The 26,381-nt window shown below is 43.7% G+C and overlaps 1 long non-coding RNA gene across 1 annotated transcript in view; it reads left to right on the top strand.

Moving 5' to 3' along the window:
- The window catches only part of LOC131556296 (uncharacterized), a 183,822-nt gene extending 157,759 nt beyond the window's left edge, over nt 1–26,063 (top strand). The window contains exon 3 of the long non-coding RNA XR_009274595.1: nt 26,016–26,063. This is a non-coding gene — a long non-coding RNA (uncharacterized LOC131556296). The remainder of the gene's footprint in view (nt 1–26,015) is intronic.
- Nucleotides 26,064–26,381: the final 318 nt, after the last annotated feature.

Raw genomic sequence — 26,381 nt, 5'->3', positions numbered from 1 at the left:
TAGAAGGTGGGCTGATTTTTTATTATTATTATTTTTAATACAGTTTAATTATACTGAAGTTATATTGGGGGTTCAGTAACCACTGGCTGGAAAATTAACTGAATTATGAAAGCTGAAGTGTTGCTACCAGCATCAGTTAATGACAAGGTCACCACCACTGTCATATTCAAAAGAAATGTTACACTTGAATGAGACTGAGATGGCTACACTGTCCCATGGTTCCAGGTAGAGAAAATGAAACAAGGGCTCCTTGGGTACTGTTTTATCCCATGTTTGAATCTAATGCATTCTTTTTCCAGCTCATTTTGGTTCTGCTGTGTTCCCTCAACATATGGAGTCCCTAGATATTAAGCTGTAACATGGAAACTTTGGGGGCTGGGAATTGCAGATCATGAATAGATTGAAAAGTCCCACTGAATACTCCCTTGGGTTGTTTGTGTAAAGATTAATTTTTGTTGTTTCTGCCTTTAACAAAAATCAAGGAAGGCTACAATTATTTTTGTCTTCCAGGCTATAATAGGGATCAGACTTTTAGCATGCCCTGTACACCAGCACACGAGCACAGAGATGCATCTCAGGAACTGACTCAGAAAGGTGGTGTTAATTGAAAAGGGGAAGTGTAAGAGATCTTGTTGGAGATACGGGGAAAATTAACTGTTAAGTTCTTGATGTTTGCACACTATTTAATTCAAAGCCCTGATTTTATAATTTAGTGTAAATCAAACCAGGAGATAATGATATTGCACTTGACCTTGTGCTGCTGAAGTCAGGAGAGCAGGATTAGTCCTGGCATTGTTCAGCTGGGGACAGAGTAACTGAGGGGGAATTTCTCAGAGCCTACTCTCTCGTTGAGCCTGCTGTTTGATCCCTGCTGCAAGGCTGAAATACTGAATTTGTCTCGTGTGGATTTGATGAAATGGGCTAGTAGCAAGTTGAGGAAAGGAAGACCTTTTTTGGGACCAAAGCCATGGTCTGACCCAAAAAGGCTCATGCCTTGTTGGGAGCAAACTGGAGCATTGACCCTGCTGGGTGGGTGTCTGAGAACTCCCTGAGCTGCCTCAGCACAAAAGGAACGAGCTGCTTTCCCTGGCTGTTTAAGGTACCAGCAGAGCAGGGGTAACAATCAACTGGAGAGCCCTAAAATGTGAATCCACATCAGCTCTTTGCAGAGCAACTGCATCTCTGTGTCATTACACTGAAAGAGGTCACTGCACTCTGCTGCTCTTCCCCAGCTCCCATCACAAAGTCTGATTTCTTTGGAGCCCAATCCATCTGACAAGCTGTGTTAAACCTCCTGGTTCATCTCCCTCTCCAGCCCTTTGTGGGACACCAGCCGGCAGACAGACGTCACCAGAGCCATCCAAAGGGAATGCTCTGACAGAGTTTCACCTCAGGTTTGGAAGAGGTCTAAGATTAGTGTAGACCCTGAAGGAGAAGCTGAGAAAATGGTCAGTGAGGATGAAAACTGTAGCCAGGGCTAGGGAGAGAGATGAACAACAACTGGTGGGAAGGAGATGGCAAAATAATGAAAGAAAACCTTTGTGCCTTGTGTTTAGGCACAAAGGCTTAGGAAGAGTGTATTTGGATAGGGAAAAAGTCCAAGGCTTGGAGGAAAAATGGTTGGATTTATAAAGGTTGCTCTTTTTTTTCTCTGGTGGTGGATGTTCAAGGCAATTTTGGCTGAAGGCTCCACTGGATCTCCACAATGTCCTGCTAAAACCATGGAGATTCTAACCCTAAAACTCTGCTTATTTGTGTATTCACCTGTCTCTTTCCCATCACAGTGCCAGGGCTAGAACAGAGTGGATGTGCTCAGACTGCTCCATGGTGTGATGCACTGGGAGCACCTCAGACACTCCTTCATCTCCTGGCTGTGCTTATGCATTTACTGCCACCCTTTTCCATGTCTCCTGTATTTGCAGTGGGAAAGGAGGAGGTCAGGATAATCTTGTGCTTTAGAAAAAGAGCCAGACAATATAATGAAAGAGAATTTTACCCTGATGATATTAATACTAGCATTAATTATTATTAATAACAACTAATTATTTAGCAAAAAAATCCTGTTAATGCCGAGTAGAAGAATTGCATTTGCTCTTCATTTAAAGTCTCGAGACACTGTTGTTAACTGTTCTTCAGTGCCTCTTGGAGGCAGGAACATTTCAGTCTGCAATGTTAGAAACACCCATTTGCTTTTCCTAATCCTCACTAAACTATGGATCAGGGTGGGAGTGTTCCCTGTGAATTTGAGAGCCCCAGCATTCCAAGAGTACTGCCATTTCTTTCACCAGCCAAGTGCATTTAAAACTGTGCCTGTCCTTTCTGTTGCTACCCACATCTTCACCAATCTTTGTGAGGAGCTGCAGTTCCAGCTTTATCTAGGTTTTCCCTGAGCTTTTGCAAGTAGGAGCTATGGCTGTAAGCTGAGAAGTGCTGGAAGCTGCCCCTTGCAGGATAACAAAGTGCATCTTCAAGTAAAGAATTTGGAAGATTTGGGCTCATAAATTGTTTTTATCTGAACTCTCCAGTCCACACAAGCCAATATTTTTTCATGTTCAGTTACTCTCCAGACAGGTATATGGTTGCAGTTCTCAGACTTATAAAGGAGGCTCAGTGCGCTGAAAGGGATAAAGCAGAGGGAAACAAATCCAAACCACGTGTAGGGAGATGTGTGTGTGCCTGTGTGCCTGGTGAGATATTTATTTGCCTCTGAACCTGTGTTTTGCACAGGGGAATTGAAATTTGGTCTAATCACCAGGAGAGATGTGGAGGGTGAGCTTGCCTTCAGCCCTAGAGCAGGATCTGCGTGCCCGGCAATTGCCCCGTACATCTGAGAGCTTTCTCTGCTCAAAATCAGCTCTCCTCTTCCTAATAGCCAGGGAGCTGGAAATCATGATAAGAACCCTTGCAGTGCACAGTTTCTCTGGGCAGTCTCTCCATGGTTAATAAACGAGTTGGGCTTGATGGGAGCCGGAGCAGTGTTTTGGTTTCCAGGGGCCCAGCGCCGCATTCTTGCCGCCCCCTGGGCTCCCCTGGAACTGGCTGGGAGGTGTGGGTGAACAAGATCAGACCCCTCGTCTGCAGGCACTGAAGCCACATGCAGCCTCCAGTGACCTCCCTCGCTTCCCACAAACACAAAATTCATTGCTGGTTTAAGGGGAAAAAAAGTGAGCACTTGAGTTTCTTTTCAAAATAGAGAGAAACAATAGGGCACAGTGTAGTGAGTTCCAAGTCTTTTATCTTTCTACAGATTCAACCACAGTATTGATTCTTTATTGACCTAAACTGTCCTAAGCGTGGCTGTGGTTTTTTCTCATATAGTCTATGGGAGAGTTAAGGCAGCTACTACTTTAATATTGATTTTTGTGAAAAAGGTGCAGGAAAGGGGGCAATTTGTGTCTGCAGTTGCTCTTCACTATAAAAGATACCATTGTTAGGAGCTTATAGCATTATATCAAGGGTCTTAATCTGTAGCAATCTTTTTTTACAACTTAGAAATAGGCTTGGGCAAATGTGTTATTGGTGTTAATGATATTTTGAAGTGAAGAAAATTTGTCAGCCTTTCCAAGTAAAATGCTCAACTTAACCGTTTGAGAACTTGACAGGTTTGTTACATCTGTTTGCAGGAATTATCTCTTTTGTTCCCCTGGAAGAATAAAAAAAAATGGAAGGAAAAAGAAAAAAGAATGTCTGTTTGAATAAACAGTGATAATAACGTTATCTGAATAAATCTTTAATAAATCGAAATTATTACTGCAGGCTTAAATAAGCAGTAAGTTTTGACAAGAAGGGCATTATCATCTAATTATACTTACTTTATGAAAGAGAGGGGCAAGGGCCAACCTGTGAGCCGTCGAAAGCACAGTAATAGAGTGATCCCCTCCGCAGACTAAAGAAGGAGCCATCAGACAACAATAAAACACAGGCAGTGCTCTGTAAATTGCAACTGAACCCCTGATTCACACAGATTCACCATCTTAATTGTTATGAAAACTAGCAGAGCGGGATGATAAGTGCATGGCAGAGCAGCCTCTGCTAAGTGGATGGGAGAATCCTGTGCCAGATATTTTATGGTATTCCTAAAGGTTTCTTTAATTATCAATTAGTCACTGCTGTACATTAGCTTCCTATTGGCTAAGTGCTCGGTGTGAGGGCCTGGATCAGCATTTGCAAACAGGTGTAAAGATATAACTGATACCTAAATTGCCTCCTTCCTGTGGGCACCTGGCTTGCTAAGAACACTTAAGGAATTCCAAGACAACACCTGCTAGCTGCTTTATTGGTGCATATCTCATGTATTCGGCTGTTAGCCGATCCACTGGCTGGAACTGTGGAGAGCTGTGCCCCCATTGGAACACACTGCTTTGGTCATGGAAGCCATGGGGAAAGCTGGATGTACTCAGGGGACTAAACTAAAAGTATTCTCATGTTATGTGTGAGTTGCCACACGTGGTATTCCTCTAATACCCACTATTTAACTTTATTTCTCACCAGGAATCAGTAAGAAAGTAATCTCCTGCTAATGTCCATAATATTTTTGAACAACCGATTTGTTTGGCAAACAAGGTTGACTTGTTCAAAACCTGCCCTGGCTCCATTTATTTTACAGAAGGCAAAAAAATTAGGTCATCCTAATCTGCCAGAATTAAGAAATTAGCATCACTCTTCCTTGTGTTGGGTAACGCGGATTTAGAAGCACCCTCTCCACAAACCAAGTCTCTGGTGTGTATTTGGGTAGAGGGTTTTGGATGTATACATATATATAATATTGTATTTTAAACCTGTTAATCGAGACCCTCTCCTGAATGTAGCTGTGTAACATGTTTGTTCGTATGCACCTGACAACAATGAATTTCCCCCCATTAGGTTCTTGTCTCATTTGGCATTCTGGGTATTTGAGGGATGAACAATTGTCCCAAACCTGTTCACCTGTGGCACCTGTGTTGGGCAGGTACATCCTAAGCCCAGCTCTGAGCCTGGCTGGTTGTGAGGGATGGCCAGCACAAAGCCATGGCAGCAGGGAGGGGGACAGCCTCACCTACTCCCCATCCTTGCTGTGAGGTGTGTCGCTTCTCACTCTGTCCCACAGGGCTCTCACAAGGCTGAAAACAGAGACAGCACTCACAGATGTGTGCTGGGGATGTGGCTGAATTTAGTTCCCATTCCTTCCTCTTCCTCTTTTGCCTTCACACACGGGCTGGGCCAGCCTTTGGAGCACAAATGAGGATGGTTTGGTGAAAAGCGTGAGCAGCAAGGTCCTTAGAAAAGAGATGCTGAGACATTTTCAGCTGAAGTAATTGGCAATGCCCTACAGTTATTGCACACCCAAGGTGTAAATTTGCCTAGGTGTTGTTGCTCTAATGCAGCCTTTCCTGCTTATTTTATCATTTTCTGTATCATTCCCTAACAAGTGCCAGCTCTGTAACTGATATAACTTCAGGTCTTTTTTTCACTTGTGCCAGCGAGCTGAACAAGTGGGATGAGGTTACAGTAAACAAAAGGGAAATTACTAGAGCTAGAGGTTTTAAGAGTCCACAAAGCCCAAGAGCAACAGAGAATCTGAGACACGAGAAGCTCTCCATGAGGAGAATGCTTGGAGTTATGTCCCTCCTCAGCATAAAACGTACAGACAAAAATGACTCACGATGTGAGTCAGAGAGAGGAGGTTTTATTTACACCACAGTACTTGGAAATAACATTTCCACTGATTCTATTCTGTTCAGCAATTGTGGGTATAAGCAAAAGGCTGTTAACACTTCTGTATGAATCAAATCTTTAAAAATCACTCCGCCCTTCAATCAGAACTGTTTTCTCACTTATGTGAATTAACCTACAGAACTGGCTCATGAAATAATCTGTTTCAGTATCTATTACTGAATATGTCTTGGCCTGGATCCATAAAAGCATTTAGGAGCCTGAGTTGCAATGAAATCACTGAACAGAGGGGGGGAAAAAAAAGTGTGTTATTCCTGGGTACTACAAGGAACTGTAGCACATTGCTCTTTTCTCTGGGCACGCTGCAGGCTCTGACTCCCCAGCCAGGCTTTGTGTCTCCAGGCTGCTGAGGGGAGGCAGCTGCCCAGCACTCCTGAAATGAGGTTCTTGGAGGTCCTTGGATCATGGACCTTCCAAGATGACATTCTGTGGTTCCACGTGTGCTGTGCCAGGGCTGCAAAGTGGTAGAAGGGAATTGCCACAGGATGTGTCTGTAGATAGCACGGGACACAACTGTATAAAATAACTGTACAAAATAACTGTACAAAATACACCTGTTTGCTTTGGGAGGGGAATGGAACTGAAATATATTCATTTTTTACAATATAGATAGATTTCTAGTAGAAATAAACCATTTTGGGTTTTTTTTTCATTTAGTAAAATGTCTGCGCCGCTGAAAAATATTTTGGTAGACATTTGATTGCCATCCTCATCAGCCTTTGTTTTTCTCAACAAAATGCACCATTTGGGGTAAACATTTAGGGTGTGATAAGAGGCCAGGTGTGAGGAATGGGTGGGAAGGTGTGATGTCTCCAAACAGAACCCGGCCTACAACACAGTCCAGGAAAAGGCCGAGGTGAATAAGTCACACTGAAACTGTCACAGCCCCCCACAATCCTCACGTGTGGGTTTACACAAACCAGCAGAGCCAAGCTAACCTTAATTGTGTCTTGTTTAACTTGGCTACAAATGGCTCACCCTTTCTGTAACTTGGCTCCAGTCGTAGATATCTCACCTTTCTATTACTGACCCCTCTTGTCTAAATTGTTGTTTTAATACATATTAAATGGTTTTGATCTGCTTTAATTTCCTAGGACTTTTTACAGCAGAAAATATTAGAGAAAATATTTCTGCTTATGGAAAGACGTATTTTAATAGAAAATGTCTTAGATTTTCAATGGCCAGACAGGTCAGTGGTTTTTAAAACCTGGTTCTTTTTGTGGGAAGTAGTACCAGAAAAACTCTACAATGTGATGTGCTGGTTTTTCTGTACATTCATTGCAGAGGGAACAGGAATGCAACTTTGGTGCATTTCTTAAATAATAAAGATATTTAAACTGCAATAACCAGTCAATAATTCTTCTAATTTCCCTTTAAGCATCATATTTCTTAATAGTGGCTTTAACATGTCAACAGTTTGTTACCACGGTCCTGTGAAATTCTGAGGAGATGAAGTGTTTCCCTGTTTGAAGGCTGCACAATAAAACTGTGCCCCATTTAATTGCCTTTTTGTTGGTTTTATCTGTACTGGAAGCCTGAGGGTTGCTGGTTAGCAGAAGGTTTTTGTCAGCTCTGCAGGCTGGGGAGCTCAAGGTGTGCTGCTCCCCATGGCAGCCCTGGCACTCACAGCCCTGGGACTTGGCCCAGTTCTTGCAAAATTCAATTGAAGGGCTTCTGTTGACATGGGTGCATCGGCTCTTCCGTGAGGAGAGGGAGGAGTAATTATTTTCTGCACGTGGGGTGTCTCCCCAGGAACTGACTCACTTTGTTTGTGTGGTTAAGTTTGCTCCTGAGTTTTCCTTCTAACTGTGATTCTGTCTCGTGCTTTAAAACCCCCAGAAATGGCAGGCTGGACTAAAGGGAGCCAATCTGTCTTTAATCCGGTGAGATACAGGTTAGGTGGTCTTGGAACTGTTCCCACTAAAGCAGGGGACAGCATTACAAGATCTACTACCATTTGTACTAATTAGCAACTTTGCTGACAGCCTCTGGTGAGTAACTCATTACTGTCTATTTGTGAGCTTGGCTTATAAATCCCCGAGCAGCCAGACTGTGGGCACTGTTGTAGCACAATATTGTTGTGGTATAAGACCTTTTTCTCGAGCCTTAGCGAGTCTCTCCAAGCAGAGTGCTTCACGTAGAAGTAGGTCAGTGGCATGGAGACACAGCCCCCCAAGTAAGGAGGACTTCCACTATTTCTCCCCCCCACCCCCCTTTTTAGGTCCTGAAGTAGGGATGAATAAAATCTGTTCGTTCTGGCACTGCTCTTGCTGATGCTGCTTGTTTCTCGGCGCATTTTAAATTTTCTCTGATTCGACCTTCACCCTTGCTTGTAGGCATGATATCACATATTTTAACATGGTTTTTCCCCTCCCCTCCCTATCTGCGTTAGTCAGGCCCTTCGGAATTTTGAAGTACTTCTGCCACAATTCAACAAGAACGTTCTTTTTCAATTTCTGTAGGTAGATTCTGCTATTCAGTGGTTTCCCCCCATCCTTTATCATGGGCTAGGTCTTTTCCATATGGTAATGAATCATTCCCCCAGGAGGAGTATCATTTGCTCAATTCAATGGACTCCTCACAATGCAGATACATGCATTTCTTTCACCTATCATTTTGATTTTAGTTTTCCTGCAGTTTACTGGCTTCAATCCGTATTTTCTTTGTGATCTGCTCTCTTCCCAGCTCTGGTACGTATCTCCCACTCCATTGCAGTGTGTGCTGCCCTGATGGCACCACCTGCACTTTCTGCCTCGCTCTGGAGCTGTTATCTACATATTTAATTCAGTCATTTCCGCCATTCCCTTTCATGATTCCATTCTGTGTCTGTCCTGACCCTCTAATCTGGTTTGGGTTGGGTTTTCTTCAACTTGCCTGTTGAGAAATAAACGTGTTGACAATATTCTGTCCTGTGAAACTATTGCAGTGTGTTAAATAGAATAAAGAGGACGAGAATAAACAAACATCTCTTAAGTGTGGGCTTGGGCGACACTGCAGGAACAGAAAGGAATTGTAGTTCTACAGGGCAGATTTTGCCTTTTATTTATGCAGTGATTGGATGAAAGAGATGTGCCAGAATCAAAGTGAGGTGGGGATTTTTATTGTTTCCATCATTTGTCTTGTTTAAATCAGCTTTTGCACAAGAGCTAAGATGGGCTCAGGGCAGAGGCAGTTGATTGCAAGCCAAGCATCGTATGGTCCATCCTTTATTTCTGCCTCATTGCAAGACTGTGAACTGGAATGTTCCTTAGCTGTGGTACCTCTGGTTTCCAGAACAAGCTGTGTGCTTTTACCTGTTTTATTCTCTTTGGAGAGATGGATCCAACATCATTGCAGCATCATCCTCGCCCCTGGCTTTTGTAGGGGCAGGTTTTGGAGCATTTGTCAAAGACTTGTAAATTACTTAAGAGCTCTATGAATGAAAGGAAAATTACAATTAAAACCCCCCAGTTTTGGTACCTTACAAATATCTCAAGACTGGCACGGGATTCTTGAAAATGACAAATGATGGAGATTTTACATCAGGTTGTCCCTGTGGGTTTGGCTGGATGGGTTTCTAATGAGCAGGTCTTTTATTTCTGTGCTATTCTGTATCTCCCTGCCACAATTACTCATGAGTGAGTCCTAGAGCCAAATCCTGCCCTGAGATGCATGTTTGCTCTCCCATTGGCCTTCTTGAAAGCTGCAGGCATTTTTCCTAAACCATCATTTGGCCTCCAGTTGTCCTGTGGTCATATTTGTCTGTCCAAAATGACTGTGGCTCTCCATTTATAATCTTGTAATTTGCAATCTTTATTGAGATACTGCTGCGGTTTTTCTTTCATTACTGGCATCTTATTGTAATATTGATTTTTTGTTAAATGGAACTGCATTGGTAATTTTGGCTGGCAGCTTCTTGGTTTTGCTTTCTTTTGTACACTTTTTGAGGGTGGGAAAGTATTCCCTGCACTACATTGAAGCTGATTTCTTTGATCTGACTCTCGCATCTTATCTGTCTAAACAAATTTAATTTTTGCCTAATCTGTCTATGCAGTTCCCAGTCACTCTGGTATCCAGGCACTAAATTACAGCCATCTTCTGAGTGTTTTCTTCTCAGAACGATGCAAACTTCCTTCTGGAGTGACCCAGTCATTGTCATGCTTCTGTAAACAATCTCTTTTCTACCTATTGATTTCGGTCTAACATCAGTGACCACCCACTGTTCAGGATTGGGAGGGAAAATAATTGTTCCACAGACATCCCCAAGCGTGCAGACACAAAGCCACACACCTGCTCTCAGAGTGGACACCTCTTCCTGCACAGCAATTCTCCTGGAGCCTGTCACAGAGGGGCTTCTGTGAACCAGGGCGCTCATTTGGGCATCTGGAGGGGATTTAAGGATCTGGACATTTAAAACTGCCCAAAATGTAAACCCTAAAATGTTTGCATACATTTAGCAAGAAGCTGCAGCCACCTCAGTGATTGTCACTTGCTGTGACAAACAGGAGGTAAATTATTGTTGCTCACAAGGCCAAGTCCAGCCCCTGTTTCTGAAGAAGCAGCACCCAGGTTTTTTAGTCAGAAGAAGAGGATGAAGCCCTCTCAAAGCTGGTGGTGCCCCTGTATTGGCAGTGCCCAGGAATGCTCTGGAACATGAAGGCTGTGCCTCCATGTGTGCCAGGTGTTTTTGTGGAAAGCACCAAGCCACCGTTGCTGGCATTTGGCTAAGGAAGTGATTCACACACCACAGATTTATTGTCAGTTTTGTTATGCTTAAGGCAGGCAGTAATTTCAGTTTTCACTGCCATTAGCTAATAATAGTAATTAATTAGTAAATCGTGCCGTTGGGATCTCAGGGTGAACTAACATGGAAAATGTAAATTAAGGAAAAAAAGGCCACTAATGTTTCTGAGTTCCCCACCACAACTGAGGGTTTGTGTCTATCCCAGCCCTCCAAACTGAATTTCTGAAGAGCAACTTACATTGCCCACAGCACTGTCTGGGAAGTATTGGAAGCAAAATGAGGAGGTGCATCAGACAGGAGGTGTTTTGTTGTTTGGGTTTTTTCCCTATTTTGCTGACTTCCCAGTGAGGAAGTTTTGGATACAGCACTAAGAAATAAGAAAACACTAAGATAAATCCAGGGTTTTCAATTCAAGGTCATTTTGAACCCTTTATCTGTCTGCAGAAGAAAGTGGGGGAGAAAAGAATTAAAAAATGTGAATTAGGCTGAGTCATTTTCACTATGAATTGTTTGCAGCTGTCAGAATCAGATCTACATAGTTCACTATAGCTCAATTTCCTTTCTGAGTTAATAACACATTGAACAAACATACTACACCAGACTCCTTCTTTTCTTTCAAATAACCTCACAGTGGATCTGCATTCTGAGTAAGAAGAAGTCTCTGTTAGCTTAGGCTATTTATAGAACATCAAAGGGCTGAAAGATAGTTAAAAATTAATCGATTACCATCAAATAACAGACACTACAGCTCAGTGTATGAAATGCCTTCCTCCAGTGGATAAATTAATGGGGAGAGGAGAAAAGGATGATTTAGGGACTGGACAGAGGCAGGTGGGCATTCCCCAGTGCAGCTCCTCAGAGGCTTTAGGGCTGGCCCTGGAACTGATGGGGTGGGTGGGGAACAGAGTGTGCTTGGAAGGGAGGAAATAAAGGGTGCAGGTGTCCAGCTGCAGCTGGGAGGCCTTTGGAAGGACCCACTCCTGGAGTCCAGAGCCTGCTGCTGAATTGTTCCTGTCCAGAGGTGGCACAGGTGGAAATAACTCTTTCTGTTCTCCATTTCATGCTCTTTTCTTTCCACTGAAATGGTTAAAAGCGATGGTGGGGAAGTGGCACTACCTGTGTGTGGAAGGTAAAAAACTTGGGTTTGCAAGATATTAAGGTGCTTCTCTGCTAATCTTATTTGGATTAGTCAAATGCTGCACTGGCCTTTATACTCCTTGACTATAATCATGCTGTGAAGGGAAATAAAATGTTTTATCAGACCAATAACAATTGTGGAAGGGGAAAGAAGAGCTTTGGGAAACAGAAGTTGTTCTTTGGGTTTGAAAGAAAGCAAAATTGGGACTTGGTTCCACTTAGTTCCCAAGTCAGAGAAAGCCCAGGATGCCTTTAATGATGTGCTGATGTGTCTGCGCAGCTCAGGTGAAGTCTAGATTAGACATGGACTCATTGGTGGGATTTTTGGGTCTGTCTAAGTCTGGGATAGTTTTTTATCACACCTCTGATAAAAGTGGCTAATGGATATGCAGGACCTCCTGGTTTAGAGACACCTTAGGGGAGAGAAAGGCATTTGATTAATTAAACACCAGTTTCTAGGAGAGGATGGTGAGTTTAACATCTGCCCCTGTTGATTGCTGACAGACTGTAACACACAGCTTACAATGCAGGGGAAGCCTTTATTTCCTCTTTTCTTGCCAAATATGCACATTTCCTAGCAGAGGTGACATTTTTGTATGTCAAAACAAAGGTAGAACAGCAGAGCCTTTGAAACATCAAACTCAGATGGAAAATGAGGATTTGGCATGGCTTAATTTGGGCTTTATTAATGCCTTTGGGGGAGAGGGATGCAAGAAAGATTAGGCAGATCAGAGCTTTAAAAGTCATAGATCATGCATTTAATAGCTCTAATTCTTAAATACTTGAAGGGTTTCATAAAACCATTCTCCTCAAGTGCAAACTCCCTCCCACTTTTCACTGTTGCATCTGGATCTCCCAAGTTCTTAAAACTGAAAATCTCAGTCCCTTCCATCCAGCAGTGATCCTGCACCAAGGGGATGTTTGGAGCCTTTGGAGGATCCCACAAGGAGATCATGTGCACCACAGATTCTTTCAGCTGAGGTGCAGATTCCATTATTTTTGTTACTCACCAAATGAGATTTAAAGCTGAAAAAAACCCCTTTTTCCATTCAGCTACATTTTCTGAAGTGCAACAGACTTAGAAAGACTGGATTTAAATGAAGTTAATACTAGATTTAAAAAAAAAAAAATCAATTCTGGTGTTATAAGAAATTGATGGCTAGATTTCAAGGTGAATTTTGTCTAAAACTGAAATATTGACTGAGGTGATATTAATATTTTGTACTGGTTGTGTTTTTCCCTGCACTGGATTTTGTCCTTTCCAAAATCTTAAAATATTTTTCCCAGGATTTATTTTACATATTCTAGGGCTATTTTTAAGCCAGCAGCACAAAGCAGCTTTAATTGTATTTATTACATACTAAAGGAGTTTTCTGTAATAAAATCAATATCATAGGATAAATACTCTGAGCTAAGAATAGTAAGCTAGTGGTAATTTTACCCATAGTCATTGCTTTTGACAGTCACAGGAGCTCTGGGAGAGGCTTTTCTACCCCAGCTCTTCATCTGCACCAACCAGCACAGGCCAGTGCCCTCAGGTGTGGCTCTGGGGCCACCTGCTTCCCAAAGTTGTCTGGTTTATAAAACAGGGAGATAGTTTCAGTCTTTTATGTAATTTTTATATAGTTCTGGAGTGAGGGAGTGTTGTGTTTGGGCACTGAGGCTCTATCAGGGTCACAGGGAGCCAGAAGCTTTGTCCTGCTGGTGTTGGGACAGTGGGGCAGTGTCCCCAGCCTGGTCTCAGGGACAGAGAAAGCCACCTCTGACTGTCTGTAATGTATGGAAAAGGCAATTCCAATAACTCATTTTACAACCAAGTGATCATTTATCCTACTAGCAAAATCTGTTCAACTCTGGTTGTATAGGTTAGACAGTAATAAAAGTTCAAGTATCCATAAAATTGCCATTGAACTGTAAATTAATGTGAGGTAAAGTTGTTGCCCAAGGGAATAACTGAGCTCCAGAAAGTTGTGTCCTAAATTAATTAATGCTGAGTTCAGCTCTGCCTAGGAAAAGAATGGGGCTTTGCTGGCCTTTGGTTGTTGAGCTCAGATTTTTGTCTTCAAGCAGAAATTGCTGTTGTCATCTTTGCTCATGTAAACAGGATTGTGAAAATCAGAAAAAAACACCAGGAAAATTAGGAATTATATGACCTATTTATTTTTTTAATTGTTTTTTAAATTTGTTGTTATATCTGTTGGAATGGGTAGAGACAATTGATGTCCACACATTGTACTGGTCAAGTTTCCTTCTTGATTAAGCACAGGTGGACATTTGCACTTCATGGGTGCTGCTCATCATGACTTGGCTGTCATCTTAAAACTTTTGGTTTGCATTTTTTCTTTGTTTCTTCTTCATTGAAAAAAAGAGCAAAAAACCCCAAATCCGGTGGTACTTATTTTAATAGGTCAGTTTTCGTTATTATGAATGAGGATTAATAAAAATTAATGTACTCAGTCCCATTGCCTTGGGAATCAGTTGCTTTTTTAAGAAGTTGGGTAAAGAAGCAGTTGGGGTGTCCAGAGCTACACAAAACATCACTGATGAATTTGTGCCATTCCCACAAGGGAGGAATCTCAAACTTTCCTGACTTCCTTTTTTCCTTTTTCTTTCCTTTTCACCGTAACTTTTTAGTTTTTCCCCTCATCCTTCTAGTTTTCTTTCTGTTCAGTCTCTATTTATTTCCTTTGCTTCACAGATTGTCTCTCTGCTTGGTTTTCTTTTCCCCGGCACTTACTATATTCTGTGTGTTTTTGCAGCTCTAATGCTGGCTTGTCTGCCAAAGAATAAACTCCTATTTATGGCAAATATATGCAGCTCTATGCACTGCTAAAACATCCTCAGACTGTTTGCTCACAGCCGTCCTGCAGAGACAGCACGACGCTGTGAGCACACGAACTGAGCAGCTCCTGCCACCTCCACCAAAACCAGAGCCAAATCCACCTCAGAACACCTGCCCTCAATGCACAGAGCCCTCTCCTCCTCTGACACAGCACAGCCTGGCTCTTTAGAATTCCACAGGTTAGACCTGCAGGTGGGACTGCCCTGCTCTTCCTGCCCAGCAAGGGATAACAGTGAGTTCTGCCCTCCAGTGGGAATTCCTCAACTGGCCCCCTGTCAGGTCAAGTGATACTTTTAGAGTGCCCTAGATCTGAAGTTCTGAGCACTTGGTGTTAAAAGCTGATTTTTGGGACATTATGAAATGTGTCTTGGTGTGGTTTCGTCTTGTGCCTCTCAATTAGAATCCCAAAGCAGCTTCACTCCAGCTCCAATCCTTTTTAAACTGGGTTTTCAGCCCTGGTTTTGCCAAGGAACAGTAAATAAAGGGGGAGAATTTCAAAGGCACGAGGGATCGTTCTGTCACTGGAAGCCGACAGAAGTTGTGTGCCTAATTCCCATTTGTGCCTTTGAAAACACACATGGCCCTGCTCTGCCCATGCCTTTAAATCTCATGTGCACACAAACACCAGTCCCACATTCCAGTTCAACCTTCCACAGGCATTTTCACTTCCTTGCAGTGTCACAAACTTTCCGTGGTAGCTGAAATATGTCAGGGATGTTTTTGGCAAATTGCTGAGACCAAGTTCTTCAGCTCCCACTCTGCACTTCTGGGGTGATCAGATCATGATGTTAGAGTCGCAAAAGAGCTTATTAGCAGCTGGTGCAGACACTTTCTGTGTGCTCTAAAAACAACAAGGAGAACAACTCAGCTGGGAAGAGCATATGCAATAGCCCTTTAATCATTGCTTCAGCTCACCATGTCATCACGAGTAAGCTTTCTCATCAATGAGCCCAGGAATACAAAACCACAGAACTTCTGAAATTTTTCAAACACCTGCATCTTGTGAAACGAATTTATGCTACCAAATTAAAAACAGAACAACAACAACAAAAACCTGAACAAAAAAAAAGGAAGAGAGAGAAAAAATCTCTTGGATCAAAAGTGTCTCCTTATCAGGAAATGAAGGACAGGAACAAAAATACCCTCCTCCTCCATCTCCTCCTCTTCTTTTCCCACCTCAGACTTGATGATAAGATTCTGTAATCTGACAACCCCTTGCAAAATGATAGCTGGGTGTTTACAAACGGGGCTCTTCCATGCAAGCCCATGATTTAAAATTCCCCCAGCAGCAGGCTGGCCAGGCTCTGCCTTGTCCCCGTTGCTCCCTGTGCCGCCCAGCTTTGTGTCCTGCTTTATCTGCCTGGAGCCTCCCGAGGGGCACAGAGGCAGCTGGGGGATGCCAGTGCCAGCTTTGGAGTGTGTTTATCCAGCAGTGGCAGGGAAGTGTCCCCGGTCACTGGGCTGGAGTGGTGCCCGCGGGCTTGGAGTGCGCTGCGGCTCAGCTGTCCCTGCTCGCCGCTTCCCTGCAGTCGCAGGGATGGATTTGCTTCCTTTCGCAATCAGTCAGACAATAAGGATGTTGCTAAATCCTTTATGGAGTCCAAAGGCAGGGCTGTTGGTTGATCCTTGTTTCCTGTGCACTTATGATTTGTGTGGCCACCAAGTTGCCCCTTGACTCCCCAAGTCCCGAGCCCCAGTCTCGGTGCCTGCAGTGGGGACCGGAGCTCGGCGTGGCCAGCAGATGTCTCCCAGGATATTGCTTTGCAGACACCGCTCTCCCAACTCCCTCTCTTCCCGAAACTGGGCTTGGTGGGTTTTGAGAAATGCTGTCTCCATTCTCTGCAAGTATTACAGCCCCAAAGACAGAGCTTTGTGATGCTGAGGGTTTTTTTAAGCCACAGCCTAAATTAAGGAAATGGTTTATAAAGATTAAAAAAAGGCAAGGGAAGGCAGCTCCTTTGTGCCTTCAGAACATTTCATGATTACTTACAGCCTTTGAGGAAAGGAAGCAATGTCAGTCATGGGGGCACACAGCATTTTAGATCACATCTGCTTGGGAAAATCATTAACATTGCTGGAATTCTGCTTCATTTTCTGTGGGAGAATTGGAAAACGGCAAGAAGAAGGCTCTGTTTGCAGGTGCAGGCTGTGTTGACACGAGGCAAATCTGCAAATCAAGCTGTACCTGCAGGGCTGCATTGGCACATTTTTCCTTGGCTAGGCTTGGCCGAAGCGTGAGCTCCTCTCATTCACTGGCTGTGCATTATAGCCTGTATTTAGCAGCGGTGAGGATAAGAGGTTGCTCATGGCACTGAAGGAATTAGTTGTGGAGGTGGAAGGGGAGGCTGGAGCCCCCAGTCCCAGGGATGCTCACTCTGGAGCTCAGCATTTTGGCTGGGATGGGCTTTGAAGCCCAGCACAGGTCACAGGGAGAATGCTGGCGCCGTTATCGTTCCGCAGGAGCTCTCCGTTGGCATCAGCCATGTCTTTGAGAACACAATAGTCCATCACCAATCCAATCATCTTTCTGTGACTGAGGGGTTTAGGCAATTATAAAAAAGTGGATGATTTCAATGTTCTATCCCTCTTGTGGAATTATGTTTGGAATTTATCCGGCGAGACAGGGGAAGGGATTTTGTTTGTTTTGTTTGATCATTTCTTATCACAGAACTTTGTTTGACTCAAACCACAATGATACAAGCATTCAAACACCTCCTTCAGATGTAGTATTGATTTATAAAACAGCAGTGCATAGCTGCTAAGCTTCACTGTTTCATACAGAAGGTCTTCAATTCCCAACAAATTACTGGCGTTTCTACCTATTTACAAATTAATGTTTCCTCTGAACCTTGTGCATTTCTTATTATTCCAGTCTGCTTTCTTCAGTTTCTGCTTAGAAACCTCGTGTGACTGTGCATTATGCACTGATAGGGCAGCTTTAGAGCATCAGTTAAATTGGAGTTAAATAAAAAAAAATCTAGATCAACGTTTCTCCTTAGGCAAGTTATGCACTGAGTGAAATTAAACCACTATATGTACTTGTAGATTGAAGAATCAGAGGTGGAGGATGGGTCAGAAACACTAAGATCAAAGTTTTTCTTCTTTGAAAAAAATCTCTTTGAAAAGCCCCCATGCCACCTATTCTGCTTGTTAATGTTTTGACTGGAAGTGTCTGGCAGTGTCATCATCAGCAGAATATTTTTAAAGACCTTTTTTTTTATTTTTTTGGAGCTGAGTCTAATAGCAAAGCAATGGATCCTTAGCAGCCTCTGTTATATGTCTCTTAAGGGAATATTTTTGTTAATTGCAAATATTTGATTGACAAACATGGGATGCAATTAGTAGGCAGGCACAGTAGGAATGTGCAGTGAACTGGATCTCTGAACCAACAGATCTCAACTCTCTCAGCTTGATCTGAAATAGGCTAGAGCCTTTAAACCATATGTTTCCCTCAAACTTTTTCTTTCCTCTGAAAATTCCTTATTTCCCTCAACTAACCTTCTTTCACTCTCTGCACCAAGGGAGCTAATTCATCCACTATGATCACGTCAAATAAAGACAGAAAATTCTACACAAGCTGCAGACTTATGCTGCTTTTTGACTGTGGCAGTAAAAATTAATGTGGACAAGACTATACATGCCAGTTGTGCCTTACAAAAGCCCTAGGTGAAAGAGAATACAATCTAATTTAACTTTAGACATTTTGAGCTTAATGGTCTATTTAAACAACCTGGTACCATCTGACTACATTTATCAATTATATTTCTTTTTATTTATACAGAGTACTGTCTTTCTGGAAAGGCTATAATTAAAACTTATCTAAATAAATTGTGCTCAGATTGTGTGGCATAAGAAGGAATTCAAAGGATTTCAGTGTTTTTTATGTGTTCTTTTTCATTTTAAAAAAAAGGTTGCTCTGAAATCTTTAAAAGGAAATAGATTTTCATAATTAGAATAACCTAATTGCAATAGTTTCCATAATTACAGCTAAGAATTGCCAACAGGAAATGCAGTGTGGTCTTCACAGTGAAATGTTGGCACCCTGGATGTTTTTCTCCTGGGTAAGCAATCCCTCTTCTCTCAGGGGTGGGGCGCTTGGTCCTCCACTTTTCATTGGCAGGAAAACTGCCTTGGGGGGTTTCAGCCAGAATTTGGGCCTTCAGGTAATTTCAGCTCATGCTTTGTGACATCACCATAATTTCTACAACATGACATCACACGTTGGGCATGGTTGAGGTTGGTGGATAAAGAGCAGCAGGAGCTTGGCCCTCACCATAACCTGCTTGTATTCCTGGAAGTCCCACATCCCTCCCAGAGGTGTGGCACGAGTAACCTGAGTTTGGATGTCCCTGCATCGTCGCTCTCCATGGCACATGGAGGGGCTCATGCAGCTCTGCTCCTTTGGAAGGGCCCGATCCCTGCTCCTGCTGGGGGCTGCTCATGTGACTGAGGCTGACTCAGGGACGTGTGGCAGGATCCAGCCTTCACTTTGCAAATCCCAGGAACGGGATGTGTTAATCAGTCACTCCATCGGTGGAAGGAGTGCGAGATCCGTAGTGGCTGCACGGGGAGGATATAAATACAAGCTGGGTTTCTCAAAAACTTTCCTTGCAGAATTTTGTCCCTAGAAGGGAAAATGTTATTTTGCTGCTGAGTCCTGAATGTAAAATTTCAGATCCGTTGTAAGAAGCCCCACAGAGCTAACAAAAAAATTAATTTCCATCTGTGACGTTTCATACCATGTATTTGCAGCCCTGTTACTGAAGAATATTTGACAGGGGCACTTAAAAAATACTCTTTCCAGTAGGCTAACAGTGTTTTTCCATAAGGGCAGTTAATGGAGGTTCTGTGCAAACCCACAGTAATTTAGACAGGGCTTCATGATGAACCTCTTTGGTGTGGCAGGGTTATTTTAAATGCTGCTCCGGGTGCCTGCTTGGACTTGTCAGGCTTGCCCTTAGTGAGGACCAGTCCCCCACAGATAATTCCTTTTTCACACTGGAGCTGCTGTTGTATCTTTCTGTTTAAGTGCTTGACAGAAAATGTCCACAGTTAGGCTGTGCATAATGTACACTGTCAATTTGTGAGATCCTTCTCCACAACTGTGCTGAAAGAGGGACTTTGTCACAGGTTTTCTCCCCCTCGCAGCTCCACAATTTAAATGTTACTGTTTTGTCATGTTAATGTAATTCACTTAAAATATTTAAATTGTCCTTAATTAATTGAGGAAGGAGATTATCATGGTGGTGGACTTGTAGGCAGCGTGTGGAGCAGAGCTGCCGGGGTTTTGGTGAATACAGGTGATGGATGGTGTTGACGTGAGCGGCTGCAGTCGCACAGTGTGCGTATACACAAATTACACCGCCATGTGTGTTCCTCCCTGTTAGCAAAGCCTTTTGTTTATATATACCCAGCTATACATTTACACATTATGTAAATAAACACACATATGCCCATGCAATTTAATTGAATATATGGCTATGGGTTAAGAGGCATGTTACTCTGATGAAAAACATCTTATGGTACGGAGTAAAAATATTTCCGACGTGCTTTTGAGCCTCCTGTAGAATTTAAGAAGGAACTGCAGAGATTTCTTTAAGGTAGTGGTTCAAGGCCTTGAATAGGAAGGCCTGGTATTCTTCCAAAACCTCCAGGCTGTTGAGTGGCATTCTCAACAGAAACCCACTGAGTTCCATTTTCATTCAACTCCCTTTATTTTTATTCAATCATGGGATTTTCCATCGCTCCTTGATATATGCAAAATGGACATTGCTCTGTGAGTTTTGTTTCACATTAGGTTCATATTTCTAAGGCAATGGGCAAGAAATTAAGCATGTAGATCAGTCTTTCCGACCACAAATCCCCCAAAAACTGACACGAGCATCTCAGAATAATGAAGAATTGCCATTCAGTCATTCTTGGGGGTGCAACACGGGCTTTGATGTGCTGAGAGAGGCACAGAGTGATGGGCTTGTGGTGCCTCTCACCCACTTATCCCCACTGGTGGTGCCACTGGAGGGGCCCGTGGAGGTGGTCTCCACTTGGAAAATGCTGTGAGCAGCTGCAGGAGATGGTGAACCCCCTGGGAGGGAGCTGTTGCTGGACTTCCCTGTGGAGTTGTGTTGCTCCTTCTCCCTGGCACTCCTTTGGGCAGGGGTGCTGGGGCAGAGGTGCCTGTTCCTCTCAGCTCAGGGCATCACAGCCCACACCTCAGGTGCCACGTCTGGCTCTGGCAGAGCCCAGAACCGTGTCTGCCTCACAAAGAAGCCTCTGCTTTTGCTTTTTGTTTGTTGTTTTTTCCCTCCGTCTCCGGCGCAGCCGGGGCGCCTCTCCTCCAGCTGTTCTGTGACACCGCGCAGCCATCAAACGCTGGAAGCCCGGATCAGAGAGCAGCAGTGACAGATTCCCTGGTGCAGGCAGGCTAGGTCCCAAATCTATTGTTCATACCAGAAAGCTCAGCAGAGTGACTTGACAGGTTTTTAAAGCAGTGGAGAACTTCACCGGGAAGTTTTCTTCCTTTCCTGTGCCTTTCCCTCGCTCTGCCAGAAGGCAGGGGCTGAGCGTGTGCCATTTTGGCAATTAGCAAAAAGGGGGATATTGCTGGTTCTGAGCACAGGTACACAGGGAAAATCAGGTGTGTGGGAGTCAGCAATCCCTCTGCATGCAGGGGCCATCACTGGGCTGCTTTGTACTATTGCATTCAGACACCGTGTTCTGAGCGTCTTTGTTATCATCGCCTGATAAATAAACAGCCCTAAAATTACAGAACTTATTATGGTAATTGAGTGAAGAAAAGGAAATGCAAACCGTGCCTCGCTATCTATTACATTGCCACTGCTAAAGTTGCCTAAACCTGTGCTACTCAAATGATATTGTAATATTAGCCTTCTTTCTTTTTTCACAATGATTGTTTTCTGTCCATCTCAAGCTGGATGTCAGTTCATTTAGATTTACATCAAGTAGTAAATTAAAATAATCACTCAGCAAACACTCTCAGCTCAGTTTTCTCTTTCAGTCAGGAGTTGCGAGAGATGCTTGAAGCATTCAAGCAGAAAATATTGCTGTCTAGATATTTGTCCTCTGGGTGATAAAGGAGGCATTGTCTTGGGACCCACTCAGGCCTCGGAGCTGATAGTAGCTGTGCATCACAGCTGTGAAGTGCGCTTTGTTATGTGTCTGAGGATTAGGGTTCAGGACCTTGTTTTTCTTGAAATACCAGACTGATCAGAGCTGCATATGTTCGGGGGAAAGCAGAGGTCGATGGTTCTCTGTCCACATTTTTACTAGATTATTTTTGGACAGAACTCTGGGAGAATACCCTGCAGCTTAAACCATCCCAAGAGTTTTTCATATTCTGCATTATAACCGTCATGGAAAAAAGGCTGTAGTTTATCTATCTGCATTTGAAACAAAAGGCTACAGCATCACAGACACGCTGGGCTTTGGACCCACGCTGGAGCAGGCTGAATTTTGCTCTTTTGTGCTCCATTTACAGTACAGCTGCCCATTTAGAAGCACAAATGCACCTTGATATAATAACCAAATTCAAAGAATGTCTGGCCTCAAGGGCAGCACAGACTGACAGTTAATCTTAAAGCAGGGGTGGTGTACAGAGCAAGGGTGTGGGGGGACAGAAAAAGACTGTTCTGTGTATCTCAGCTGTCTGTTCCAGAAAAAAAAGTGGATTTCTATACACATTTTTGCTATTAGAAAAATTAACCTGCATTTTTTTCCCCACCCCAGCCACAAAGCAAATGAACCAAACACCCCCAAACCAAAGCAGTGTTTATTTTGGCAAAGGTGATAAGGGCAGAAGTGCTCATAGTGAAGATGCTGTGGTGAGTTAAGGCAATGATTCCATGGCAGTTGAGGTCTGAGTAAAGGCTGCAGGATCTGGACAAGATCTGCTCATCCTCCTCTTTGTGGCAGCACAAAGTGGGAGCTTGTGGGATGGAGGCTTTGGGGCCAGACTGTTGTCTTTTGCTGATACCACGGGATCTAACTGGATTTTGGTGATAAACAGAGGGCTATCTGTGGTTCTTTTGTTGCAAGTCAATGTGCACATACATATTGCAGATTCAGCTTTCAGTGTCAGTCTGAATCTCTCCCTCCCAGAATGGGGCTCTGATCAATAGGCAGAATATTGCCTTTGAAATTATTGGTGTTAATCACAGAACCCCATGGATGAGATGGGAGGGAGAGCAGCATTTGCCCATGTGCAGGATAATGCCTGGGGGCTGCTTGGAAACACGTCAGTGGGCACAGCTTTTAACCCCATCAAGCTTCTGCACAAATTCTGAGGGTCACCCATACATCTTTACTTTTAAAATGGAGCCTTTCCATCCACCATTCTTCCATGGAGCCCCATTCCTGCCCAGCACTGGGCCTGCACATCCCTACCACAGCGCTTCAGGTCAGTGGGATGGCTCAGGTGCTCCTCTCTCCATGGAAAACTGAGCTTGGAGCTGTGCTCCAGGGCACTCAGAAGGCAGTTTGGGACATTAGTTTGAGCTTAGGGGGTTTAATGAATGGCACGAGGTTACTGTCGTGACAGGGCGCCAGCCTGGGCTCAGCAGTCACCAAACAGCTCCTGAACATGTTTGTGTCATTCCAGTATTTTTGTGGATGCCGTTGCCATTCAGAGGATGATGGTGGCAATTTTCAGTTTTGGTGGGTGTGGCAAGAACAATCTAGAAGTATTTTTTCTGCCTAGACAAACCAGTGCCCAAGGCACAAAAAGGAACAATTGGAGCAGGACATGGAATGAGGAGCCTTGGTCAGAGATGGACCTGTGTAATCATTGAATAAGCTGCAGGCTGCCAGTTTAGTTCCCCATTTGTGTTCTCCTCTGTGCTGTGGACACTGCTGCCCTGTGCTCCTTTCCTGAGGATTTACCCTCAGCCTGTGCATGGACCAGGGCTGTGCCACATGGAACAGGGGAAGTGATTCCTTGTCACTTCATGTGTGGCCTGGCAGAAGTGATTTGCTGCAGTTGTGCCTGCAGAGAGCTGGCATCACGTGAAGGCATTTATCATTGGAGATATGCTGATAGCAAACCTTCAAAAAAATCAAGGGCTAGCAGTCAACGTACCCTTTGTTTATAGGGAGTCTCTTATATTTAGGTATTTTGCTTCACTTCTGCTTCCTCCTTTCTTAGGAAATGACCATGGGGCACTGACCTCTGCTATTGTGCTCTTAGAAGTCCTCCCTGTCTGTTTTATTTGTCTTCTGACTTTTTTTTCTCTCTCACTAGTTTTTTATAAATACAATTTGGTTTTCTTTTTTCCATGCTTTGGAAAGGTTTGTTTTACCCTTCCTCACTCATGCTAGCCCAGCTATCCATCAGGCCTCTTTTTGCCTCGAGTTGTTGCTACTGATGGGATTCCTTTATTACTACACCTTTCATGTGTTTTCCCCCTTCTTTCCTAAATTTTCTTGTTTGTCTGTCTCATATTTATCTTCTTCCTATATCTTGGTAAAACATATTAGAGGTGCCACTTACTTTCCTCTCTAATCCCTTTCCCACCACATCCTCTCATGACTTTGGGAGGATTTTTAACTGAAAATATAAATCAGGCTCCTTTTCCAAAGTTGGACAACAGAAAGGGAAGTTCTCTTGTGGATTGCATTAAAAAAAAAAGACAATTTCTTGAATGAAGGAAAAAGAAATCCTGCTGGGGTAAAATCAGCTCCTGGTGCGAACACCAGGGAGGCAGAGACGTGAAACCTTCCCTGCTGGTACCTGTTCCCTCTGCTCACATGGAGGAAACAGAGGGCCCAGGACATTTCAGAGTGAAAACTGTCATACCAGTAATTACATTATCTTCAAGGGTTTATATCAGCTGAAAATCAAGTCTCAGAATTTAACCTGATTTGAGTTTTAATGGGAAGAAGTGTTCACACAGGCCTATCGTGATGCTTTCTGAATTACTTGAAGCACACATTGTTTTCTAGATATCTCAATATCAGTAAGAATGTGGAATAGCTGAAATTATCCAAATATTGACATAAAACCCAAAGTGTGGCACTGTTATTTGTGAGTGGTGTGGCTTGGGTTTTTCTGCTGCTGTCACCAACCACTGCCATCAGAGCTCTGCATGAAACCAGGCACAGGAAGGGGGAATTCCCCTAGTTCTTTTCAATTAAAAGAAAAAAAAAAAATGCAAATAAAAAAAAAAGAGAGGTAATTTCCTGACTGCAGGAAAAGAACTGCTGGGGTAGAAGGTTACCAAGGCCTCTGGCTCCTTGTGTGGAGCTGAAGAGAGTATTCAGAGAGTTCAAACACAAGCAGGAGATCTCTGAGCGCAGGAAACAACAACGCAGTGCAGGGTGAGAGAATTCAGCAGAGAGCAGGAGGGCATTACCTTACCCCTGTGCATGCAGCCCTGGCAGGAGAGGGATCCCACAGATCCTTGTGGTTATAAGCTCCTGCTAATTTGAGAAGTGTCAGGAATGGCAGTGGGATTTTCCCCTCAGCTGTTGGGATCTCGGGTGCGTATCTGATTAGATGGCACCTTCCAGGAGCGCGAGTGGTCTGTGACAGTCTCTGTGCAGAGCCTGGCAGAATGGCATCACTTCGCTAGAAATAAAGGATCTTTATTTGATTTATTTGATACCTAACATCTTTGTTAGGTAGCAAAGTCTGTGTTGTGGCTGCTGCTGTGGGACATGAAGAACTGCACCTGTTTTCTGGTCTAGCAGTTGTGAATTGACACCAGGATAATAAATGCACCCTTCCCTGGTGCCCTCCTGCTGGAGATCCACAAGGATTTCTGCTGTACTTCTAGTTCAGTCTTAGGAAGTCCTGGAAGTATGCAAGCTGTAGGGAAAACCAGGTGCCTTGCATCTGAAGGCTTCCTCCCTCTAATAACACAAATGTTACCTTGGTGTTCTCCTTGACAGTGGGCCCTCAGGTTCCCTTTTGCATGGGAAGGCAGGCAGTTTCTGAGCAGTGCCTGCATATTCCATGCTAAAAGGGCAGCTGAAAAGGCAGCCTTGGCTGCAGCTGCTACCTGGAGATCCTGAGGCCGTTGTTTTCCTTATTTCATCTGTTGCTAGTCAGCTGGAAAGCACAGTGACCTATGAGTAATGTGGTCATCCCCAACTCATGCTGATAAAACCTTTACACTGCTGCCTCTTGCCATCTCTCCTTCTCTGTCTCTCTGAGATGTTCTGATCCAATCTTGACTTCCTTTGAGGTAGGGCATTCTGTCTTAATGCCCTCACCCCCTTGGAGAGTCAGAGAGAAATGATTTTGAGATGGTTTTTTGTTGTGTTTTTGCCTGATCGAGTTGTCTGCAGGGCTTTTATACCAGAAAGGACAGGACTCTATGGCCATAAAACCCTGGGGCCCTTTAGGACACTGCTCCTCTCAATTAGAGCCTGCTGCTGAAGGCAGAGCAAAGGAATTTCCAGTTCCCAGGATATCAATTTGGCCCTATGGGCAGCAAACCACCAGGTGCAGCCCCCTAGAGTTGGGAAGTAGCAAATCTCAATTGGCTTTTGGTCTCTCCACCTTCTGGGCAGCACTGGGCAGTCACCTGGCATGTCTGTAATTCTTGTTTCCATCACTAATAAATTATTCTTCTTTATTCCTTACAGATCAGCATGCTGGATTTTATGGAGCATTTCTGGAGCTGAGGGACAACTGTCTGGGAATTTCCAGGTAATTGCCATTTCTTCTCCTTCTTTCATGAGCTGCTCTGGATGTTGTGACCTTCTCCTTGATCTCAGCCTGCAGGTCTCTCTCCTAATCTTCCCAACTGGCCACCTCATGATTAGATTGTTGTCCTGAGTTGCATCTTTGAATGCAAAGTGAAGGATGTTCTGGTCCAGCCAGGAGAGTTTGACCAGGAGCCTACAGACTCCCAATTCTTACTGAGGGGATTTTGCTTGCAATTCCTAGAGATATAAATGATTGAACATTTGCTGGATAAAGAAGTGTTTCTGTCTATGTGATCCTGCCTC

Source organism: Ammospiza caudacuta, chromosome 3, assembly GCF_027887145.1.
Source record: "Ammospiza caudacuta isolate bAmmCau1 chromosome 3, bAmmCau1.pri, whole genome shotgun sequence".
Classification (NCBI taxonomy): domain Eukaryota; kingdom Metazoa; phylum Chordata; class Aves; order Passeriformes; family Passerellidae; genus Ammospiza; species Ammospiza caudacuta.
This window is presented reverse-complemented; position numbering and strand designations above follow the sequence as displayed.